General features: G+C 47.9%; 1 long non-coding RNA gene and 8 other non-coding genes across 9 annotated transcripts in view; all 9 read right to left on the reverse strand.

The window, feature by feature from the left end:
• Snhg14 (small nucleolar RNA host gene 14) overlaps nt 1-20,020 on the reverse strand; it is a 1,177,441-nt gene that overhangs the window by 438,562 nt on the left and 718,859 nt on the right. Inside the window, exons 70-76 of the long non-coding RNA NR_146211.1 lie at nt 15,213-15,359; nt 12,696-12,842; nt 10,177-10,323; nt 7,640-7,786; nt 5,111-5,257; nt 2,582-2,728; nt 61-207 (exon numbers count right to left, since the gene is read on the reverse strand). This is a non-coding gene — a long non-coding RNA (small nucleolar RNA host gene 14). The remainder of the gene's footprint in view (nt 1-60; nt 208-2,581; nt 2,729-5,110; nt 5,258-7,639; nt 7,787-10,176; nt 10,324-12,695; nt 12,843-15,212; nt 15,360-20,020) is intronic.
• Nucleotides 2,236-2,327, reverse strand: Gm22584. Its single transcript, XR_003947148.1, has one exon. It is a non-coding gene; the product is annotated as a small nucleolar RNA SNORD116 (small nucleolar RNA).
• Gm26270 lies at nt 4,761-4,854 on the reverse strand. The gene has a single exon (XR_003947088.1). It is a non-coding gene; the product is annotated as a small nucleolar RNA SNORD116 (small nucleolar RNA).
• On the reverse strand, nt 7,290-7,383 carry Gm23089. The gene has a single exon (XR_003947130.1). It is a non-coding gene; the product is annotated as a small nucleolar RNA SNORD116 (small nucleolar RNA).
• Gm24711 lies at nt 9,827-9,920 on the reverse strand. Its single transcript, XR_003947131.1, has one exon. It is a non-coding gene; the product is annotated as a small nucleolar RNA SNORD116 (small nucleolar RNA).
• On the reverse strand, nt 12,346-12,439 carry Gm26188. Its single transcript, XR_003947132.1, has one exon. It is a non-coding gene; the product is annotated as a small nucleolar RNA SNORD116 (small nucleolar RNA).
• On the reverse strand, nt 14,863-14,956 carry Gm23265. The gene has a single exon (XR_003947089.1). It is a non-coding gene; the product is annotated as a small nucleolar RNA SNORD116 (small nucleolar RNA).
• Gm24518 lies at nt 17,383-17,476 on the reverse strand. Its single transcript, XR_003947133.1, has one exon. It is a non-coding gene; the product is annotated as a small nucleolar RNA SNORD116 (small nucleolar RNA).
• Nucleotides 19,925-20,018, reverse strand: Gm25944. The gene has a single exon (XR_003947124.1). It is a non-coding gene; the product is annotated as a small nucleolar RNA SNORD116 (small nucleolar RNA).

A 20,020-nucleotide genomic window follows, 5' to 3' on the forward strand; every position in this document is an offset into this window, starting at 1 on the left:
TCCCTGCTCCACCAAGACCTGGGCACCTAGAATTCATGCAGCAATTCCCATGTTCCTTACCTTTTAACTCAGGTGACCTAGGGCAAGTCAGCAACACCACAACAGTTGGATGGAGACTCGGTTGGACGACATAAACACTCAGCCAATGCTGTGGGGCAATTTCCTCTGCACGTTTTCCATGAACCATACTGGAAAGGGAATGAAACCCTGTGAAGACAGCACAGAGAACATGCCCCGATTACAGTGGGACCAATGCAAAACCACATGGATTATGGGCTTACCATGTACTATGGGCTTGTCATATCTCACAGGCACCCTCAACACTCCTGCTCTTACCAACCTCTTCACACTGCCCTTCCAGATCTCACTTGCTGTTACTCTCAGGCCTTGGATGTGAACATGCCATGCTCTTTGCTCTCAAGTGCTTGCTGGGTCCTCAGCTCACTCTAAGGACTTAAGGATGATATGTGAGCTGCAATACAGGTACTCAACACTTTCTCTTAGGTCCATGCCATCAACTTCCTCCACCAGTGTCCTGAGCAAAGTTTTCAAGGGAATGAAGGCTCTTCTCCAAGCATCCAGTCAGAAAAAGCCAATAACAAGGGCAATCATAGGTCCCCTTGCCTATGCTGACGAAGAAGGAGGAGGCAGCTCTGAATAAGTCCACCAGCAAAATTGGGCCTCCAAGGATATCTAAGCCAACAAATTTTGAGCCTTCAATCATGGCTCCAGTACTTCTCTGATCATTACTTCTGGGTCTTTGCTTGAGGTAAAATCAAACTCCTCTGAGAGTTCAGAATTCCAGCTCATGGGAAGCAGGCTTCATTTTCACAGCTGAAAGGAGCCCCCCACTCTCTCCCTCTCTCTGTGTTAGAGTGTGTGTGTGTGTGTGTGTGTTTGTGTATGTGTGTGTGTGTCTTTTACCCTGAGACATTCCTTGCGGTGGCAGCCAGTCCCTATTTCTGTCCACCTGTCCAGTGCTCATTTTGTCTGTTGTGAAGACTTCAACCTCTCTCATAAGATTGCTTTTGGCCATCCACCCCTGCTTTGATCTCTTCTGGTGAAAAGTTCTCAGACTACTCTGCTCAGCTTCTCACACTAATGAAAATCCCATTGTGCAGAACTATCACAGGCCAGGATCCAACTTGACTCAAGTTATCTTAGTGTGTCAAATGCAGTCTGCATCCAAGAACTTATTTTCTCCCTGATGATTCCCATGAGCATGGCTCTCAAGGTGGATTTGCAAAACACCATGTGCCCTGTTGAAACCTCCTTCCCATGCACACTAGCAACTTGTCTTTCCAGAGGAGTTAGGCCAAAACATTGAAAAGATAGGTCCCATGACACCTTGGTCTCTAATTTAGAGGGTCCCTCACCAAGATGGTTCTCCTAAGGCTGTGGGTGCAAGAACTGTTCCTAGACTTTCCCTTTGCCCTTGCCAAGGAGGCTGACAACAATGTCCAAATATACCAAGGATATCCCTTCAACAACATCAAAAGCAACAGCACCTACAAAAGGGGAGATTCCTACAAAGTTATTTCAACAAATCTATCGAGACACAGGTCTGCAAGTCTCATGCTCCCAGCAAGTCCATCAAAGTTTTATCTGTCTACAGACATAGGTAAGTGTGTAAGTGTGGTGCAAACTGACCCGTGAGGTGCCTGCCATCACCTCCAAGGCTTAGCTCCTTCTCTATTTCCAAGCCAATCACCCGAGAAACTTCCAAGCTGCCAGGGACATAGAGCCTTCTGTTCACCACCTGAACAGACAACAGTCACACAGTCCCGTTTACATGCTACTGGGTCAAGCTACACTCTACCAGCAGCCTGCATTCTATTGACTACGTAAAGCAATGCAACAGGGTTAAAATTCATATAAGTGCTTCTGAGAAGCCTGAGTCCACTGCCAGATATACACATGTGAAAACCATGATTTGGTGCCACTGCCACTGCTACTTTTGCCTCACAGTCTACTTTCCACAATGGCTGGGGCCCTCTCCTTGGACCTAGCAAGACTACCTACTGAGTATCTGCCAAGCATCTCCACTACAGCAAAGGGAGCAAGCCACCAGAGCTTAAGGACCTGCTGTGTCCTACGCCATGGATTTTTGGCAGAGTAGGCCAAGCACACACCTGTCTCTGGAGAGTCTGGCTAGAGCCCGAAGAAGTCAAGAACAATGGAGTGTTTGGGCAGCCTGTGCCTGACACCCATAGCACCTGGGAGACCCATGATGCTGGACCTCAGTTCCGATGAGAGTGGCGGTACAGTTTTCACTCATTTTGTTCAGCTTTTCCAAGGAATGTTTGACTGGGAATCATCATAGATCCGAGCACGTTGGAGTGCATTGCATAAAGTGGTTCCAGTACTCTGGAGTGCTCTGGCTTTGGGGAGAGCAATGGACTGCTGGACACTGCCAATCCACTGCCAGGGAACAATGGGCCGAAGCTCCAAACCTGGGAGAAACCAGAGGCCCTAGGCATGCTCCATGTCCCGAAGGGCCTGGACATATGAATGGCAGCCGTTCCCTGCTCACCAAGACCTGGGCACCTAGAATTCATGCAGCAATTCCCATGTTCCTTACCTTTTAACTCAGGTGACCTAGGGCAAGTCAGCAACACCACAACAGTTCGATGGAGACTCGGTTGGACGACATAAACACTCAGCCAATGCTGTGGGGCCATTTCCTCTGCATGTTGTCCATGGACCATACTGGAAAGGGAATGCAACCCTGTGAAGACAACACAAAGAACATGCCCCGATTACAGTTGGACCAATGCAAAACCACATGGATTATGGGCTTACCATGTACTATGGGCTTGTCATATCTCACAGGCACCCTCAACACTCCTGCTCTTACCAACCTCTTCACACTGCCCTTCCAGATCTCACTTGCTGTTACTCTCAGGCCTTGGATGTGAACATGCCATGCCCTTTGCTCTCAAGTGCTTGCTGGGTCCTCAGCTCTCTCTAAGGACTTAAGGATGATATGTGAGCTGCAATACACGTACTCAACACTTTCTCTTAGGTCCATGCCATCAACTTCCTCCACCAGTGTACCGAGCAAAGTTTTCAAGGGTATGAAGGCTCTTCTCCAAGCATCCAGTCAGAAAAAGCCAATAACAAGGGCAATCATAGGTCCCATTGCCTATGCTGACAAAGCAGGGGGAGGCAGCTCTGAATAAGTCCACCAGCAAAATTGGACCTCCATGGATATCTAAGCAAACAACTTTTGAGCCTTCAATCATGGCTCCAGTCCTTCTCTGATCATTACATCTGGGTCTTTGCATGAGGCAAAATCAAACTCCTCTGAGGGTTCAGAATTCCAGCTCATGGGAAGCAGGCTTCATTTTAACAGATGAAAAGAATCCCCCCCCTCTCTCTCCCTCTCTCTGTGTTAGTGTGTGTTGTGTGTGTGTATGTGTGTGTTTGTGTGTGTGTGTCTTTTACCCTGAGACATTCCATGGTGTGGCAGCCAATCCCTATTTCTGTCCACAGGCCCAGTTCTCATTTTGTCTGTTGTGAAGACTTCCACCTCTCTCATGAGATTGCTTTTGGCCATCCACCCCTGCTTTGATCTCTTCTGGTCAAAACTTCTCAGACTATACTGCTCAGCTTATCACACTAATGAAAATCCCATTGTGCAGAACTATCACAGGCCTGGATCAAACTTGACTCAAGTTATCTTAGTGTGTCAAATGCAGTCTGCATCCAAGAACTTATTTTCTCCCTGATGATGACCATGAGCATGGCTCTCAAGGTGGATTTGCAAAACACGATATGCCCTGTTGAAACCTCCTTCCTATGCACACTATCAATTTGTCTTCCCAGAACAGTTAGGCCAAAAAATTGAAAAGAAAGGTCCCATGACACCTTGGTCTCTAAATTAGAGGGTCCCTCACCAAGATGGTTCTCCTAAGGCTGTGGGTGCAAGAACTGTTCCTAGACTTTCCCTTTGACCTAGACAAGGAGGCTGACAACAATGTCCAAATATTCCAAGGACATCCCTTCAACAAAATCCAAAGCAACAGCACCTACCAAAGAGTAGATTCCTACAAAAGTTATTTCAACAATCCTATGGAGACACAGGTCTGCAAGTCTCATGCTCTCAGCGAGTCCATCAAAGTTTCATCCATCTACAGACACAGGTAAGTGTGTAAATGTGGTGCAAACTGACCCGTGAGGTGCTTGCCATCACCTCCAAGGCTTAGCTCCATCTCTATTTCCAAGCCAATCGCCCTGGAAACTTTCAAGCTGCCAGGGACACAGAGCCTTCTGTTCACCACCTGAACAGACAACAGTCACATAGTCCCGTTTACACGCTACTGGGTCAAGCTACATTCTAACCAGCAGCCTGCATTCTATTGACTACCTAAAGCAATGCAACAGGGTTAAAATTCATACAAGTGCTTCTGACAAGCCTGAGTCCACTGCCAGATATTCCCATGTGAAAAACCAAGATTTGGTGCCACTGCCTCTGCTACTTTTGCCTCACAGTCTACTTTCCACAATGGCTGGGCCCTCTCCTTAGACCCAGCACAACTACCTACTGAGTATATGCCAAACATCTCCACTACAGCAAAGGGAGCAAGCCACCAGAGCTTAAGAACCTGCTGTGTCCTACGCCATGGATTTTTGGCAGAGTAGGCCAAGCACACACCTTTCTCTGGAGAGTCTGGCTAGAGCCCGAAGAAGTCAAGAACAATAGAGTGGTTGGGCAGCCTGTGCCTGACGCCCATAGCACCTGGGAGACCCAAGATGCTGGACCTCAGTTCCGATGAGAGTGGCGGTACAGAGTTTTCACTCATTTTGTTCAGCTTTTCCAAGGAATGTTTGACTGGGAATCATCATAGATCCAAGCACGTTGAAGTGCATTGCATCAAGTGGTTCCAGTACTCTGGAGTACTCTGGCTTTGGGGAGAGCAATGGACTGCTGGACACTGACAATCCACTGCCAGGTAACAATGGGCCGAAACTCCAAACATGGGAGAAACCAGAGGCCCTAGGCATGCTCCATGTCCCGAAGTGCCTGGACATAATCAATGGCAGCCTTTCCCTGCTCCACCAAGACCTGGGCACCTAGAATTCATGCAGCAATTCCCATGTTCCTTACCATTTAACTCAGGTGACCTAGGGCAAGTCAGCAACACCACAACAGTTCGATGGAGACTCGGTTGGATGACATAAACACTCAGCCAATGCTGTGGGGCCATTTCCTCTGCATGTTTTCCATGGACCATACTGGAAAGGGAATCCAACCCTGTGAAGACAGCACAGAGAACATGCCCCGATTACAGTGGGACCAATGCAAAACCACATGGATTATAGGCTCACCATGTACTATGGGCTTGTCATATCTCACAGGCACCCTCAACATTCCTGCTCTTACCAACCTCTTCACACTGCCCTTCCAGATCTCACTTGCTGTTACTCTCAGGCCTTGGATGTGAACATGCCATGCCCTTTGCTCTCAAGTGCTTGCTGGGTCCTCAGATCACTCTAAGGACTTAAGGATGATATGTGAGCTGCAATACAGGTACTCAACACTTTCTCTTAGGTCCATGCCATCAACTTCCTCCACCAGTGTCCTGAGCAAAGTTTTCAAGGGAATGAAGGCTCTTCTCCAAGCATCCAGTCAGAAAAAGCCAATAACAAGGGCAATCATAGGTCCCCTTGCCTATGCTGACGAAGAAGGAGGAGTCAGCTCTGAATAAGTCCACCCGCAAAATTGGGCCTCCAAGGATATCTAAGCCAACAACTTTTGAGCTTTCAATCATGGCTCCAGTTCTTCTCTGATCATTATTTCTGGGTCTTTGCATGAGGTAAAATCAAACTCATTTGAGGGTTCAGAATTCCAGCTCATGGGAAGCAGGCTTCATTTTCACAGCTGAAAGGAACCCCCCTCTCTCTCCCTCTCTCTGTGTTAGTGTGTGTGTGTGTGTGTGTGTGTGTGTGTGTGTGTGTGTGTGTGTCTTTTACCCTGAGACATTCCTTGCTGTGGCAGCCAGTCCCTATTTCTGTCCACCTGTCCAGTGCTCATTTTGTCTGTTGTGAAGACTTCCACCTCTCTCATGAGATTGCTTTTGGCCATCCACCCCTGCTTTGAACTCTTCTGGTGAAAAGTTCTCAGACTGTACTGCTCAGCTTCTCACACTAATGAAAATCCCATTGTGCAGAACTATCACAGGCCAGGATCCGACTTGACTCAAGTTATCTTAGTGTGTCAAATGCAGTCTGCATCCAAGAACTTATTTTCTCCCTGATGATTCCCATGAGCATGGCTCTCAAGGTGGATTTGCAAAACACGATGTGCCCTGTTGAAACCTCCTTCCTATGCACACTAGCAACTTGTCTTTCCAGAAGAGTTAGGCCAAAACATCGAAAAGGAAGGTCCCATGACACTTTCGTCTCTAATTTAGACGGTCCCGCACCAAGATGGTTCTCCTAAGGCTGTGGGTGCAATAACTGTTCCTACACTTTCCCTTTGACCTTGCCAAGGAGGATGACAACAATGTCCAAATATTCCAAAGATATCCCTTCAACAACATCCAAAGCAACAGCACCTACCAAAGAGGAGATTCCTACAAAAGTTATTTCAACAAATCTATTGAGACACAGGTCTGCAAGTCTCATGCTCCCAGCGAGTCCATCAAAGTTTCATCCGTCTACAGACACAGGTAAGTGTGTAAATGTGGTGCAAACTGACCCGTGAGGTGCCTGCCATCAACTCCAAGGCTTAGCTCCTTCTCTATTTCCTAGCCAATCACCCGGGAAACTTCCAGGCTGCCGGGGACACAGAGCCTTCTGTTCACCAACTGAACCGACAACAGTCACACAGTCCCGTTTACATGCTACTGGGTCAAGCTACACTCTATCAGCAGCCTGCATTCTATTGACTACGTAAAGCAATGCAACAGGGTTAAAATTCATATAAGTACTTCTGAGAAGCCTGAGTCCACTGCCCGATATTCCCATGTGAAAAACCAAGATTTGGTGCCACTGCCACTGCTACTTTTGCCTCACAGTGTACTTTCCACAATGGCTGGGGTGCTCTCCTTGGACCTAGCACGACTACCTACTGAGTATCTGCCAAGCATCTCCACTACAGCAAAGGGAGCAAGCCACCAGAGCTTAAGGACCTGCTGTGTCCTACGCCATGGATTTTTGGCAGAGTAGGCCAAGCACACACCTGTCTCTGGAGAGTCTGGCTAGAGCCCGAAGAAGTCAAGAAGAATAGAGTGGTTGGGCAGCCTGTGCCTGACGCCCATAGCACCTGGGAGACCCAAGATGCTGGACCTCAGTTCCGATGAGAGTGGCGGTACAGAGTTTTCACTCATTTTGTTCAGCTTTTCCAAGGAATGTTTGACTGGGAATCGTCATAGATCCAAGCTCGTTGGAGTGCATTGCATCACGTGGTTCCAGTACTCTGGAGTGCTCTGGCTTTGGGGAGAGCAATGGACTGCTGGACACTGACAATCCACTGCCAGGGAACAATGGGCCGAAACTCCAAACATGGGAGAAACCAGAGGCCCTAGGCATGCTCCATGTCCCGAAGTGCCTGGACATAATCAATGGCAGCCTTTCCCTGCTCCACCAAGACCTGGGCACCTAGAATTCATGCAGCAATTCCCATGTTCCTTACCATTTAACTCAAGTGACCTAGGGCAAGTCAGCAACACCACAACAGTTCGATGGAGACTCGGTTGGATGACATAAACACTCAGCCAATGCTGTGGGGCCATTTCCTCTGCATGTTTTCCATGGACCATACTGGAAAGGGAATCCAACCCTGTGAAGACAGCACAGAGAACATGCCCCGATTACAGTGGGACCAATGCAAAACCACATGGATTATAGGCTCACCATGTACTATGGGCTTGTCATATCTCACAGGCACCCTCAACATTCCTGCTCTTACCAACCTCTTCACACTGCCCTTCCAGATCTCACTTGCTGTTACTCTCAGGCCTTGGATGTGAACATGCCATGCCCTTTGCTCTCAAGTGCTTGCTGGGTCCTCAGATCACTCTAAGGACTTAAGGATGATATGTGAGCTGCAATACAGGTACTCAACACTTTCTCTTAGGTCCATGCCATCAACTTCCTCCACCAGTGTCCTGAGCAAAGTTTTCAAGGGAATGAAGGCTCTTCTCCAAGCATCCAGTCAGAAAAAGCCAATAACAAGGGCAATCATAGGTCCCCTTGCCTATGCTGACGAAGAAGGAGGAGTCAGCTCTGAATAAGTCCACCCGCAAAATTGGGCCTCCAAGGATATCTAAGCCAACAACTTTTGAGCTTTCAATCATGGCTCCAGTTCTTCTCTGATCATTATTTCTGGGTCTTTGCATGAGGTAAAATCAAACTCATTTGAGGGTTCAGAATTCCAGCTCATGGGAAGCAGGCTTCATTTTCACAGCTGAAAGGAACCCCCCTCTCTCTCCCTCTCTCTGTGTTAGTGTGTGTGTGTGTGTGTGTGTGTGTGTGTGTGTGTGTGTGTGTGTGTGTGTGTCTTTTACCCTGAGACATTCCTTGCTGTGGCAGCCAGTCCCTATTTCTGTCCACCTGTCCAGTGCTCATTTTGTCTGTTGTGAAGACTTCCACCTCTCTCATGAGATTGCTTTTGGCCATCCACCCCTGCTTTGAACTCTTCTGGTGAAAAGTTCTCAGACTGTACTGCTCAGCTTCTCACACTAATGAAAATCCCATTGTGCAGAACTATCACAGGCCAGGATCCGACTTGACTCAAGTTATCTTAGTGTGTCAAATGCAGTCTGCATCCAAGAACTTATTTTCTCCCTGATGATTCCCATGAGCATGGCTCTCAAGGTGGATTTGCAAAACACGATGTGCCCTGTTGAAACCTCCTTCCTATGCACACTAGCAACTTGTCTTTCCAGAAGAGTTAGGCCAAAACATCGAAAAGGAAGGTCCCATGACACTTTGGTCTCTAATTTAGACGGTCCCGCACCAAGATGGTTCTCCTAAGGCTGTGGGTGCAATAACTGTTCCTACACTTTCCCTTTGACCTTGCCAAGGAGGATGACAACAATGTCCAAATATTCCAAAGATATCCCTTCAACAACATCCAAAGCAACAGCACCTACCAAAGAGGAGATTCCTACAAAAGTTATTTCAACAAATCTATTGAGACACAGGTCTGCAAGTCTCATGCTCCCAGCGAGTCCATCAAAGTTTCATCCGTCTACAGACACAGGTAAGTGTGTAAATGTGGTGCAAACTGACCCGTGAGGTGCCTGCCATCAACTCCAAGGCTTAGCTCCTTCTCTATTTCCTAGCCAATCACCCGGGAAACTTCCAGGCTGCCGGGGACACAGAGCCTTCTGTTCACCAACTGAACCGACAACAGTCACACAGTCCCGTTTACATGCTACTGGGTCAAGCTACACTCTATCAGCAGCCTGCATTCTATTGACTACGTAAAGCAATGCAACAGGGTTAAAATTCATATAAGTACTTCTGAGAAGCCTGAGTCCACTGCCCGATATTCCCATGTGAAAAACCAAGATTTGGTGCCACTGCCACTGCTACTTTTGCCTCACAGTGTACTTTCCACAATGGCTGGGGTGCTCTCCTTGGACCTAGCACGACTACCTACTGAGTATCTGCCAAGCATCTCCACTACAGCAAAGGGAGCAAGCCACCAGAGCTTAAGGACCTGCTGTGTCCTACGCCATGGATTTTTGGCAGAGTAGGCCAAGCACACACCTGTCTCTGGAGAGTCTGGCTAGAGCCCGAAGAAGTCAAGAAGAATAGAGTGGTTGGGCAGCCTGTGCCTGACGCCCATAGCACTTGGGAGACCCAAGATGCTGGACCTCAGTTCCGATGAGAGTGGCGGTACAGAGTTTTCACTCATTTTGTTCAGCTTTTCCAAGGAATGTTTGACTGGGAATCGTCATAGATCCAAGCTCGTTGGAGTGCATTGCATCACGTGGTTCCAGTACTCTGGAGTGCTCTGGCTTTGGGGAGAGCAATGGACTGCTGGACACTGACAATCCACTGCCAGGGAACAATGGGCCGAAACTCCAAACATGGGAGAAACCAGAGGCCCTAGGCATGCTCCATGTCCCGAAGGGCCTGGACATAATCAATGGCAGCCGTTCCCTTCTCCACCAAGACCTGGGCACCTAGAATTCATGCAGCCATTCCCATGTTCCTTACCATTTAACTCAAGTGACCTAGGGCAAGTCAGCAACACCACAACAGTTCGATGGAGACTCGGTTGGATGACATAAACACTCAGCCAATGCTGTGGGGCCATTTCCTCTGCATGTTTTCCATGGACCATACTGGAAAGGGAATGCAACCCTGTGAAGACAGCACAGAGAACATGCCCCGATTACAGTGGGACCAATGCAAAACCACATGGATTATGGGCTCACTATGTACTATGGGCTTGTCATATCTCACAGGCACCCTCAACACTCCTGCTCTTACCAACCTCTTCACACTGCCCTTCCAGATCTCACTTGCTGTTACTCTCAGGCCTTGGATGTGAACATGCCATGCCCTTTGCTCTCAAGTGCTTCCTGGGTCCTCAGCTCACTCTAAGGACTTAAGGATGATATGTGAGCTGCAATACAGGTACTCAACACTTTCTCTTAGGTCCATGCCATCAACTTCCTCCACCATTGTCCTGAGCAAAGTTTTCAAGGGAATGAAGGCTCTTCTCCAAGCATCCAGACAGAAAAAGCCAATAACAAGGGCAATCATAGGTCCCCTTGCCTATGCTGACAAAGAAGGAGGAGTCAGCTCTGAATAAGTCCACCCGCAAAATTGGGCCTCCAAGGATATCTAAGTCAACAACTTTTGAGCCTTCAATCATGGCTACAGTTCTTCTCTGATCATTACTTCTGGGTCTTTGCATGAGGTAAAATCAAACTCCTTTGAGAGTTCAGAAATCCAGCTCATGGGAAGCAGGCTTCATTTTCACAGCTGAAAGGAACCCCCCTCTCTCTCCCTCTCTCTGTGTTAGTGTGTGTGTGTGTGTGTGTGTGTGTTTGTGTGTGTCTTTTACCCTGAGACATTCCTTGCTGTGGCAGCCAGTCCCTATTTCTGTCCACCTGTCCAGTGCTCATTTTGTGTATTGTGAAGACTTCCACTTCTCTCATGAGATTGCTTTTGGCCATCCACCCCTGCTTTGATCTCTTCTGGTGAAAACTTCTCAGACTATACTGCTCAGCTTCTCACACTAATGAAAATCCCATTGTGCAGAACTATCACAGGCCAGGATCCGACTTGACTCAAGTTATCTTAGTGTGTCATATGCAGTCTGCATCCAAGAACTTATTTTCTCCCTGATGATTCCCATGAGCATGGCTCTCAACGTGGATTTGCAAAACACGATGTGCCCTGTTGAAACCTCCTTCCTATGCACACGAGCAACTTGTCTTTCCAGAAGAGTTAGCCCAAAACATCGAAAAGAATGGTCCCATGACACCTTGGTTTCTAATTTAGAGGGTCCCTCACCAAGATGGTTCTCCTAAGGCTGTGGGTGCAAGAACTGTTCCTAGACTTTCCCTTTGACCTTGCCAAGGTGGCTGACAACAAGGTCCAAATATACCAAGGATATCCCTTCAACAACATCCAAAGCAACAGCACCTACCAAAGAGGAGATTCCTACAAAAATTATTTCAACAAATCTATCGAGACACAGGTCTGCAAGTCTCATGCTCCCAGCGAGTCCATCAAAGTTTCATCCGTCTACAGACACAGGTAAGTGTGTAAATGTGGTGCAAACTGACCCGTGAGGTGCCTGCCATCAACTCCAAGGCTTAGCTCCTTCTCTATTTCCTAGCCAATCACCCGGGAAACTTCCAGGCTGCCGGGGACACAGAGCCTTCTGTTCACCAACTGAACCGACAACAGTCACACAGTCCCGTTTACATGCTACTGGGTCAAGCTACACTCTATCAGCAGCCTGCATTCTATTGACTACGTAAAGCAATGCAACAGGGTTAAAATTCATATAAGTACTTCTGAGAAGCCTGAGTCCACTGCCCGATATTCCCATGTGAAAAACCAAGATTTGGTGCCACTGCCACTGCTACTTTTGCCTCACAGTGTACTTTCCACAATGGCTGGGGTGCTCTCCTTGGACCTAGCACGACTACCTACTGAGTATCTGCCAAGCATCTCCACTACAGCAAAGGGAGCAAGCCACCAGAGCTTAAGGACCTGCTGTGTCCTACGCCATGGATTTTTGGCAGAGTAGGCCAAGCACACACCTGTCTCTGGAGAGTCTGGCTAGAGCCCGAAGAAGTCAAGAAGAATAGAGTGGTTGGGCAGCCTGTGCCTGACGCCCATAGCACCTGGGAGACCCAAGATGCTGGACCTCAGTTCCGATGAGAGTGGCGGTACAGAGTTTTCACTCATTTTGTTCAGCTTTTCCAAGGAATGTTTGACTGGGAATCGTCATAGATCCAAGCTCGTTGGAGTGCATTGCATCACGTGGTTCCAGTACTCTGGAGTGCTCTGGCTTTGGGGAGAGCAATGGACTGCTGGACACTGACAATCCACTGCCAGGGAACAATGGGCCGAAACTCCAAACATGGGAGAAACCAGAGGCCCTATGCATGCTCCATGTCCCGAAGGGCCTGGACATAATCAATGGCAGCCGTTCCCTTCTCCACCAAGACCTGGGCACCTAGAATTCATGCAGCCATTCCCATGTTCCTTACCATTTAACTCAAGTGACCTAGGGCAAGTCAGCAACACCACAACAGTTCGATGGAGACTCGGTTGGATGACATAAACACTCAGCCAATGCTGTGGGGCCATTTCCTCTGCATGTTTTCCATGGACCATACTGGAAAGGGAATGCAACCCTGTGAAGACAGCACAGAGAACATGCCCCGATTACAGTGGGACCAATGCAAAACCACATGGATTATGGGCTCACTATGTACTATGGGCTTGTCATATCTCACAGGCACCCTCAACACTCCTGCTCTTACCAACCTCTTCACACTGCCCTTCCAGATCTCACTTGCTGTTACTCTCAGGCCTTGGATGTGAACATGCCATGCCCTTTGCTCTCAAGTGCTTCCTGGGTCCTCAGCTCACTCTAAGGACTTAAGGATGATATGTGAGCTGCAATACAGGTACTCAACACTTTCTCTTAGGTCCATGCCATCAACTTCCTCCACCATTGTCCTGAGCAAAGTTTTCAAGGGAATGAAGGCTCTTCTCCAAGCATCCAGACAGAAAAAGCCAATAACAAGGGCAATCATAGGTCCCCTTGCCTATGCTGACAAAGAAGGAGGAGTCAGCTCTGAATAAGTCCACCCGCAAAATTGGGCCTCCAAGGATATCTAAGTCAACAACTTTTGAGCCTTCAATCATGGCTACAGTTCTTCTCTGATCATTACTTCTGGGTCTTTGCATGAGGTAAAATCAAACTCCTTTGAGAGTTCAGAAATCCAGCTCATGGGAAGCAGGCTTCATTTTCACAGCTGAAAGGAACCCCCCTCTCTCTCCCTCTCTCTGTGTTAGTGTGTGTGTGTGTGTGTGTGTGTTTGTGTGTGTCTTTTACCCTGAGACATTCCTTGCTGTGGCAGCCAGTCCCTATTTCTGTCCACCTGTCCAGTGCTCATTTTGTGTATTGTGAAGACTTCCACTTCTCTCATGAGATTGCTTTTGGCCATCCACCCCTGCTTTGATCTCTTCTGGTGAAAACTTCTCAGACTATACTGCTCAGCTTCTCACACTAATGAAAATCCCATTGTGCAGAACTATCACAGGCCAGGATCCGACTTGACTCAAGTTATCTTAGTGTGTCAAATGCAGTCTGCATCCAAGAACTTATTTTCTCCCTGATGATTCCCATGAGCATGGCTCTCAACGTGGATTTGCAAAACACGATGTGCCCTGTTGAAACCTCCTTCCTATGCACACGAGCAACTTGTCTTTCCAGAAGAGTTAGCCCAAAACATCGAAAAGAATGGTCCCATGACACCTTGGTTTCTAATTTAGAGGGTCCCTCACCAAGATGGTTCTCCTAAGGCTGTGGGTGCAAGAACTGTTCCTAGACTTTCCCTTTGACCTTGCCAAGGTGGCTGACAACAAGGTCCAAATATACCAAGGATATCCCTTCAACAACATCCAAAGCAACAGCACCTACCAAAGAGGAGATTCCTACAAAAATTATTTCAACAAATCTATCGAGACACAGGTCTGCAAGTCTCATGCTCCCAGCGAGTCCATCAAAGTTTCATCCGTCTACAGACACAGGTAAGAGTGTAAAATTGGTGCAAACTGACCCGTGAGGTGCATGCTATCACCTGCAAGGGTTAGTTCATTCTCTATTTCCTAGCCAATCCCGAGGGAAACTTCCAAGCTGCCAGGGACACAGAGCCTTCTGTTCACCACCTGAACAGACAACATTCACACAGTCCCGTTTACATGCTACTGGGTCAAGCTACACTCTACCAGCAGCCTGCATTCTATTGACTACATAAAGCAATGCAACAGGGTTAAAATTCATATAAGTGCTTCTGAGAAGCCTGAGTCCACTGCTTGATATTCCCATGTGAAAAACCAAGATTTGGTGCCATTGCCAATGCTACTTTTGCCTCACAGTCTACTTTCCACAATGGCTGGGGCCCTCTCCTTGGACCTAGCAAGGCTACCTACTGAGTATCTGCCAAGCATCTCCACTACAGCAAAGGGAGCAAGCCACCAGAGCTTAAGGACCTGCTGTGTCCTACGCCATGGATTTTTGACAGAGTAGGCCAAGCACACACCTGTCTCTGGAGAGTCTGGCTAGAGCCGGAAAAAGTCAAGAACAATGGAGTATTTGGGCAGCCTGTGCCTGATGCCCATAGCACCAGGGAGACCCAAGATGCTGGACCTCAGTTCCGATGAGAGTGGCGGTACAGAGTTTTCACTCATTTTGTTCAGCTTTTCCAAGGAATGTTTGACTGGGAATCATCATAGATCCAAGCTCGTTGGAGTGCATTGCATCAAGTGGTTCCAGTACTCTGGAGTGCTCTGGCTTTGGGGAGAGCAATGGACTGCTGGACACTGACAATCCACTGCCAGGGAACAATGGGCCGAAGCTCCAAACATGGGAGAAACCAGAGGCCCTAGGCATGCTCCATGTCCCGAAGGGCCTGGACATAATCAATGGCAGCCGTTCCCTGCTCCACCAAGACCTGGGCACCTAGAATTCATGCAGCAATTCCCATGTTCCTTACCATTTAACTCAGGTGACCTAGGGCAAGTCAGCAACACCACAACAGTTCGATGGAGACTCAGTTGGACGACATAAACACTCAGCCAATGCTGTGGGGCCATTTCCACTGCATGTTTTCCATGGACCATACTGGAAAGGGAATGCAACCCTGTGAAGACTGCACAGAGAAAATGCCCCGATTGCAGTGTAACCAATGCAAAACCACATGGATTATGGGCTCACCATGTACTATGGCTTGTCATATCTCACAGGCCCCTCAACACTCCTGCTCTTACCAACCTCTTCACACTGCCCTTCCAAATCTCACTTGCTGTTACTCTCAGGCCTTGGATGTGAACATGCCATGCCCTTTGCTCTCAAGTGCTTGCTGCCACCTCAGTTCAATCTAAGGACTTAAGGATGATATGTGGGCTGCAATAATGGTACTCAACACATTCTCTTAGGTCCATGCCATCAACTACCTCCACCAGTGTCCTGAGCAAAGTTTTCAAGGGAATGAAGGCTCTTCTCCAAGCATCCATTAAGAAAAAGCCAATAACAAGGGCAATCATAGGTCCCCTTGCCTATGCTGACGAAGAAGGAGAAGGTAGCTCTGAAAATGTCTACCAGCAAAATTGGGCCTCCATGGATATCTAAGCAAACAACTTTTGAGCCTTCAATCATGGCTGCAGTCCTTCTCTGATCATTATTTCTGGGTCTTTGCATGAGGTAAAATCAAACTCATTTGAGGGTTCAGAATTCCAGCTCATGGGAAGCAGGCTTCATTTTCACAGCTGAAAGGAACCCCCCTCTCTCTCCCTCTCTCTGTGTTAGTGGGTGTGTGTGTGTGTGTGTGTGTGTGTGTGTGTGTGTCTTTTACCCTGAGACATTCCTTGCTGTGGCAGCCAGTCCCTATTTCTGTCCACCTGTCCAGTGCTCATTTTGTCTGTTGTGAAGACTTCCACCTCTCTCATGAGATTGCTTTTGGCCATCCACACCTGCTTTGATCTCTTCTGGTGAAAAGTTCTCAGACTATACTGCTCAGCTTCTCACACTAATGAAAATCCCATTGTGCAGAACTATCACAGGCCAGGATCCGACTTGACTCAAGTTATCTTAGTGTGTCAAATGCAGTCTGCATCCAAGAACTTATTTTCTCCCTGATGATTCCCATGAGCATGGCTCTCAAGGTGGATTTGCAAAACACGATGTGCCCTGTTGAAACCTCCTTCCTATGCACACTAGCAACGTGTCTTTCCAGAAGAGTTAGGCCAAAACATCGAAAAGAAAGGTGCCATGACACCTTAGTCTCTAATTTAGAGGGTCCCTCACCAAGATGGTTCTCCTAAGGCTGTGGGTGCAGGAACTGTTCCTAGACTTTCCCTTTGACCTTGCCAAGGAGGCTGACAACAATTTCCAAATATTCCAAAGATATCCCTTCAACAACATCCAAAGCAACAGCACCTACCAAAGAGGAGATTCCTACAAAAGTTATTTCAACAAATCTATTGAGACACAGGTCTGCAAGTCTCATGCTCCCAGCGAGTCCATCAAAGTTTCATCCGTCTACAGACACAGGTAAGTGTGTAAATGTGGTGCAAACTGACCCGTCAGGTGCCTGCCATCACCTCCAAGGCTTAGCTCCTTCTCTATTTCCTAGCCAATTGCCCGGGAAAATTCCAAGCTCCAGGGACACAGAGCCTTCTGTTCACCACCTGAACTGACAACAGTCACACAGTCCAGTTTACATGCTACTAGGTCAAGCTACACTCTACCAGCAGCCTGCATTCTATTGACTACATAAAGCAATGCAACAGGGTTAAAATTCATATAAGTGCTTCTGAGAAGACTGAGTCCACTGCCCGATATTCCCATGTGAAAAACCAAAATTTGGTGCCACTGCCACTGCTATTTTTGCCTCACAGTATATTTTCCACAATGGCTGGGGCCCTCTCCTTGGACCTAGCACGACTACCTACTGAGTATCTGCCAAGCATCTCCACTACAGCAAAGGGAGCAGGCCACCAGAGCTTAAGGACCTGCTGTGTTTTACGCCATGGATTTTTGGCAGAGTAGGTCAAGCACACACCTGTCTCTGGAGAGTCTGGCTAGAGCCCGAAGAAGTCAAGAACAATGGAGTGTTTGGGCAGCCTGTTCCTGACGCCCATAGCACCTGGGAGACCCAAGATGCTGGACCTCAGTTCTGATGAGAGTGGCTGTACAGAGTTTTCACTCATTTTGTTCAGCTTTTCCAAGGAATGTTTGACTGGGAATCATCATAGATCCAAGCTCGTTGGAGTGCATTGCATCAAGTGGTTCCAGTACTCTGGATTGCTCTGGCTTTGGGGAGAGCAATGGACTGCTGGACACTGACAATCCACTGCCAGGGAACAATGGGCCGAAGCTCCAAACATGGGAGAAACCAGAGGCCCTAGGCATGCTCCATGTCCCGAAGGGCCTGGACATAATCAATGGCAGCCGTTCCCTGCTCCACCAAGACCTGGGCACCTAGAATTCATGCAGCAATTCCCATGTTCCTTACCATTTAACTCAGGTGACCTAGGGCAAGTCAGCAACACCACAACAGTTCGATGGAGACTCAGTTGGACGACATAAACACTCAGCCAATGCTGTGGGGCCATTTCCTCTGCATGTTTTCATGGACCATACTGGAAAGGGAATGCAACCCTGTGAAGACAACACAAAGAACATGCCCCGATTACAGTGGGACCAATGCAAAACCACATGGATTATGGGCTTACCATGTACTATGGGCTTCTCATATCTCAGGCACCTTCAACACTCCTGCTCTTACCAACCTCTTCATACTGCCCTTCCAGATCTCACTTGCTGTTACTCTCAGGCCTTGGATGTGAACATGCCATGCCCTTTGTCTCAAGTGCTTGCTGGGTCCTCAGCTCACTCTAAGGACTTAAGGATGATATGTGAGCTGCAATACTGGTACTCAACACTTTCTCTTAGGTCCATGCCATCAACTTCCTCCACCAGTGTCCTGAGCATAGTTTTCAAGGGAATGAAGGCTCTTCTCCAAGCATGCAGTCAGAAAAAGCCAATAACAAGGGCAATCATAGGTCCCCTTGCTATGCATTCGAAGAAGGAGGAGGCAGCTCTGAATAAGTCCACCAGCAACATTTGGCCTCCAAGAATACCTAAGCCAACAACTTTTGAGCCTTCAATCATGGCTCCAGTCCTTCTCTGATCATTACTTCTGGGTCTTTGCATGAGGTAAAGTCAAACTCCTCTGAGAGTTCAGAATTCCAGCTCATGGGAAGCAGGCTTCATTTTTACAGCTGAAAGGAACCCCCCCTCTCTCTCCCTCTCTCTGTGTTAGTGTGTGTGTGTGTATGTGTGTGTGTGTGTGTGTGTGTGTGTGTGTGTATGTGTGTGTCTGTGTCTTTTACCCTGAGACATTCCTTGCTGTGGCAGCCAGTCCCTATTTCTGTCCACCTGTCCAGTGCTCATTTTGTCTGTTGTGAAGACTTCCACCTCTCTCATGAGATTGCTTTTGGCCATCCACCCCTGCTTTGATCTCTTCTGGTGAAAAGTTCTCAGACTATACTGCTCAGCTTCTCACACTAATGAAAATCCCATTGCGCAGAACTATCACAGGCCAGGATCCGACTTGACTCAAGTTATCTTAGTGTGTCAAATGCAGTCTGCATCCAAGAACTTATTTTCTCCCTGATGATTCCCATGAGCATGGCTCTCAAGGTGGATTTGCAAAACACCATGTGCCCTGTTGAAACCTCCTTCCCATGCACACTAGCAACGTGTCTTTCCAGAAGAGTTAGGCCAAAACATCGAAAAGAAAGGTGCCATGACACCTTAGTCTCTAATTTAGAGGGTCCCTCACCAAGATGGTTCTCCTAAGGCTGTGGGTGCAAGAACTGTTCCTAGACTTTCCCTTTGACCTTGCCAAGGAGGCTGACAACAATGTCCAAATATTCCAAAGATATCCCTTCAACAACATCCAAAGCAACAGCACCTACCAAAGAGGAGATTCCTACAAAAGTTATTTCAACAAATCTATTGAGACACAGGTCTGCAAGTCTCATGCTCCCAGCGAGTCCATCAAAGTTTCATCCGTCTACAGACACAGGTAAGTGTGTAAATGTGGTGCAAACTGACCCGTCAGGTGCCTGCCATCACCTCCAAGGCTTAGCTCCTTCTCTATTTCCTAGCCAATTGCCCGGGAAAATTCCAAGCTCCAGGGACACAGAGCCTTCTGTTCACCACCTGAACTGACAACAGTCACACAGTCCAGTTTACATGCTACTAGGTCAAGCTACACTCTACCAGCAGCCTGCATTCTATTGACTACGTAAAGCAATGCAACAGGGTTAAAATTCATATAAGTGCTTCTGAGAAGACTGAGTCCACTGCCCGATATTCCCATGTGAAAAGCCAAGATTTGTTGCCACTGCCACTGCTACTTTTGCCTCACAGTCTACTTTCCACAATGGCTGGGGCCCTCTCCTTGGACCTAGCACGACTACCTACTGAGTATCTGCCAAGCATCTCCACTAAAGCAAAGGGAGCAAGCCACCAGTGCTTAAGGACCTGCTGTGTCCTACACCATGGATTTTTGGCAGAGTAGGCCAAGCACACACCTGTCTCTGGAGAGTCTGGCTAGAGCCCGAAGAAGTCAAGAACAATGGAGTGTTTGGGCAGCCTGTGCCTGACGCCCATCGCACCTGGGAGACCCAAGGGGCTGGACCTCAGTTCCGATGAGAGTGGCGGTAGAGAGTTTTCACTCATTTTGTTCAGCTTTTCCAAGGAATGTTTGACTGGGAATCGTCATAGATCCAA

This window comes from Mus musculus, chromosome 7 (genome assembly GCF_000001635.26).
Source record: "Mus musculus strain C57BL/6J chromosome 7, GRCm38.p6 C57BL/6J".
NCBI lineage: Eukaryota > Metazoa > Chordata > Mammalia > Rodentia > Muridae > Mus > Mus musculus.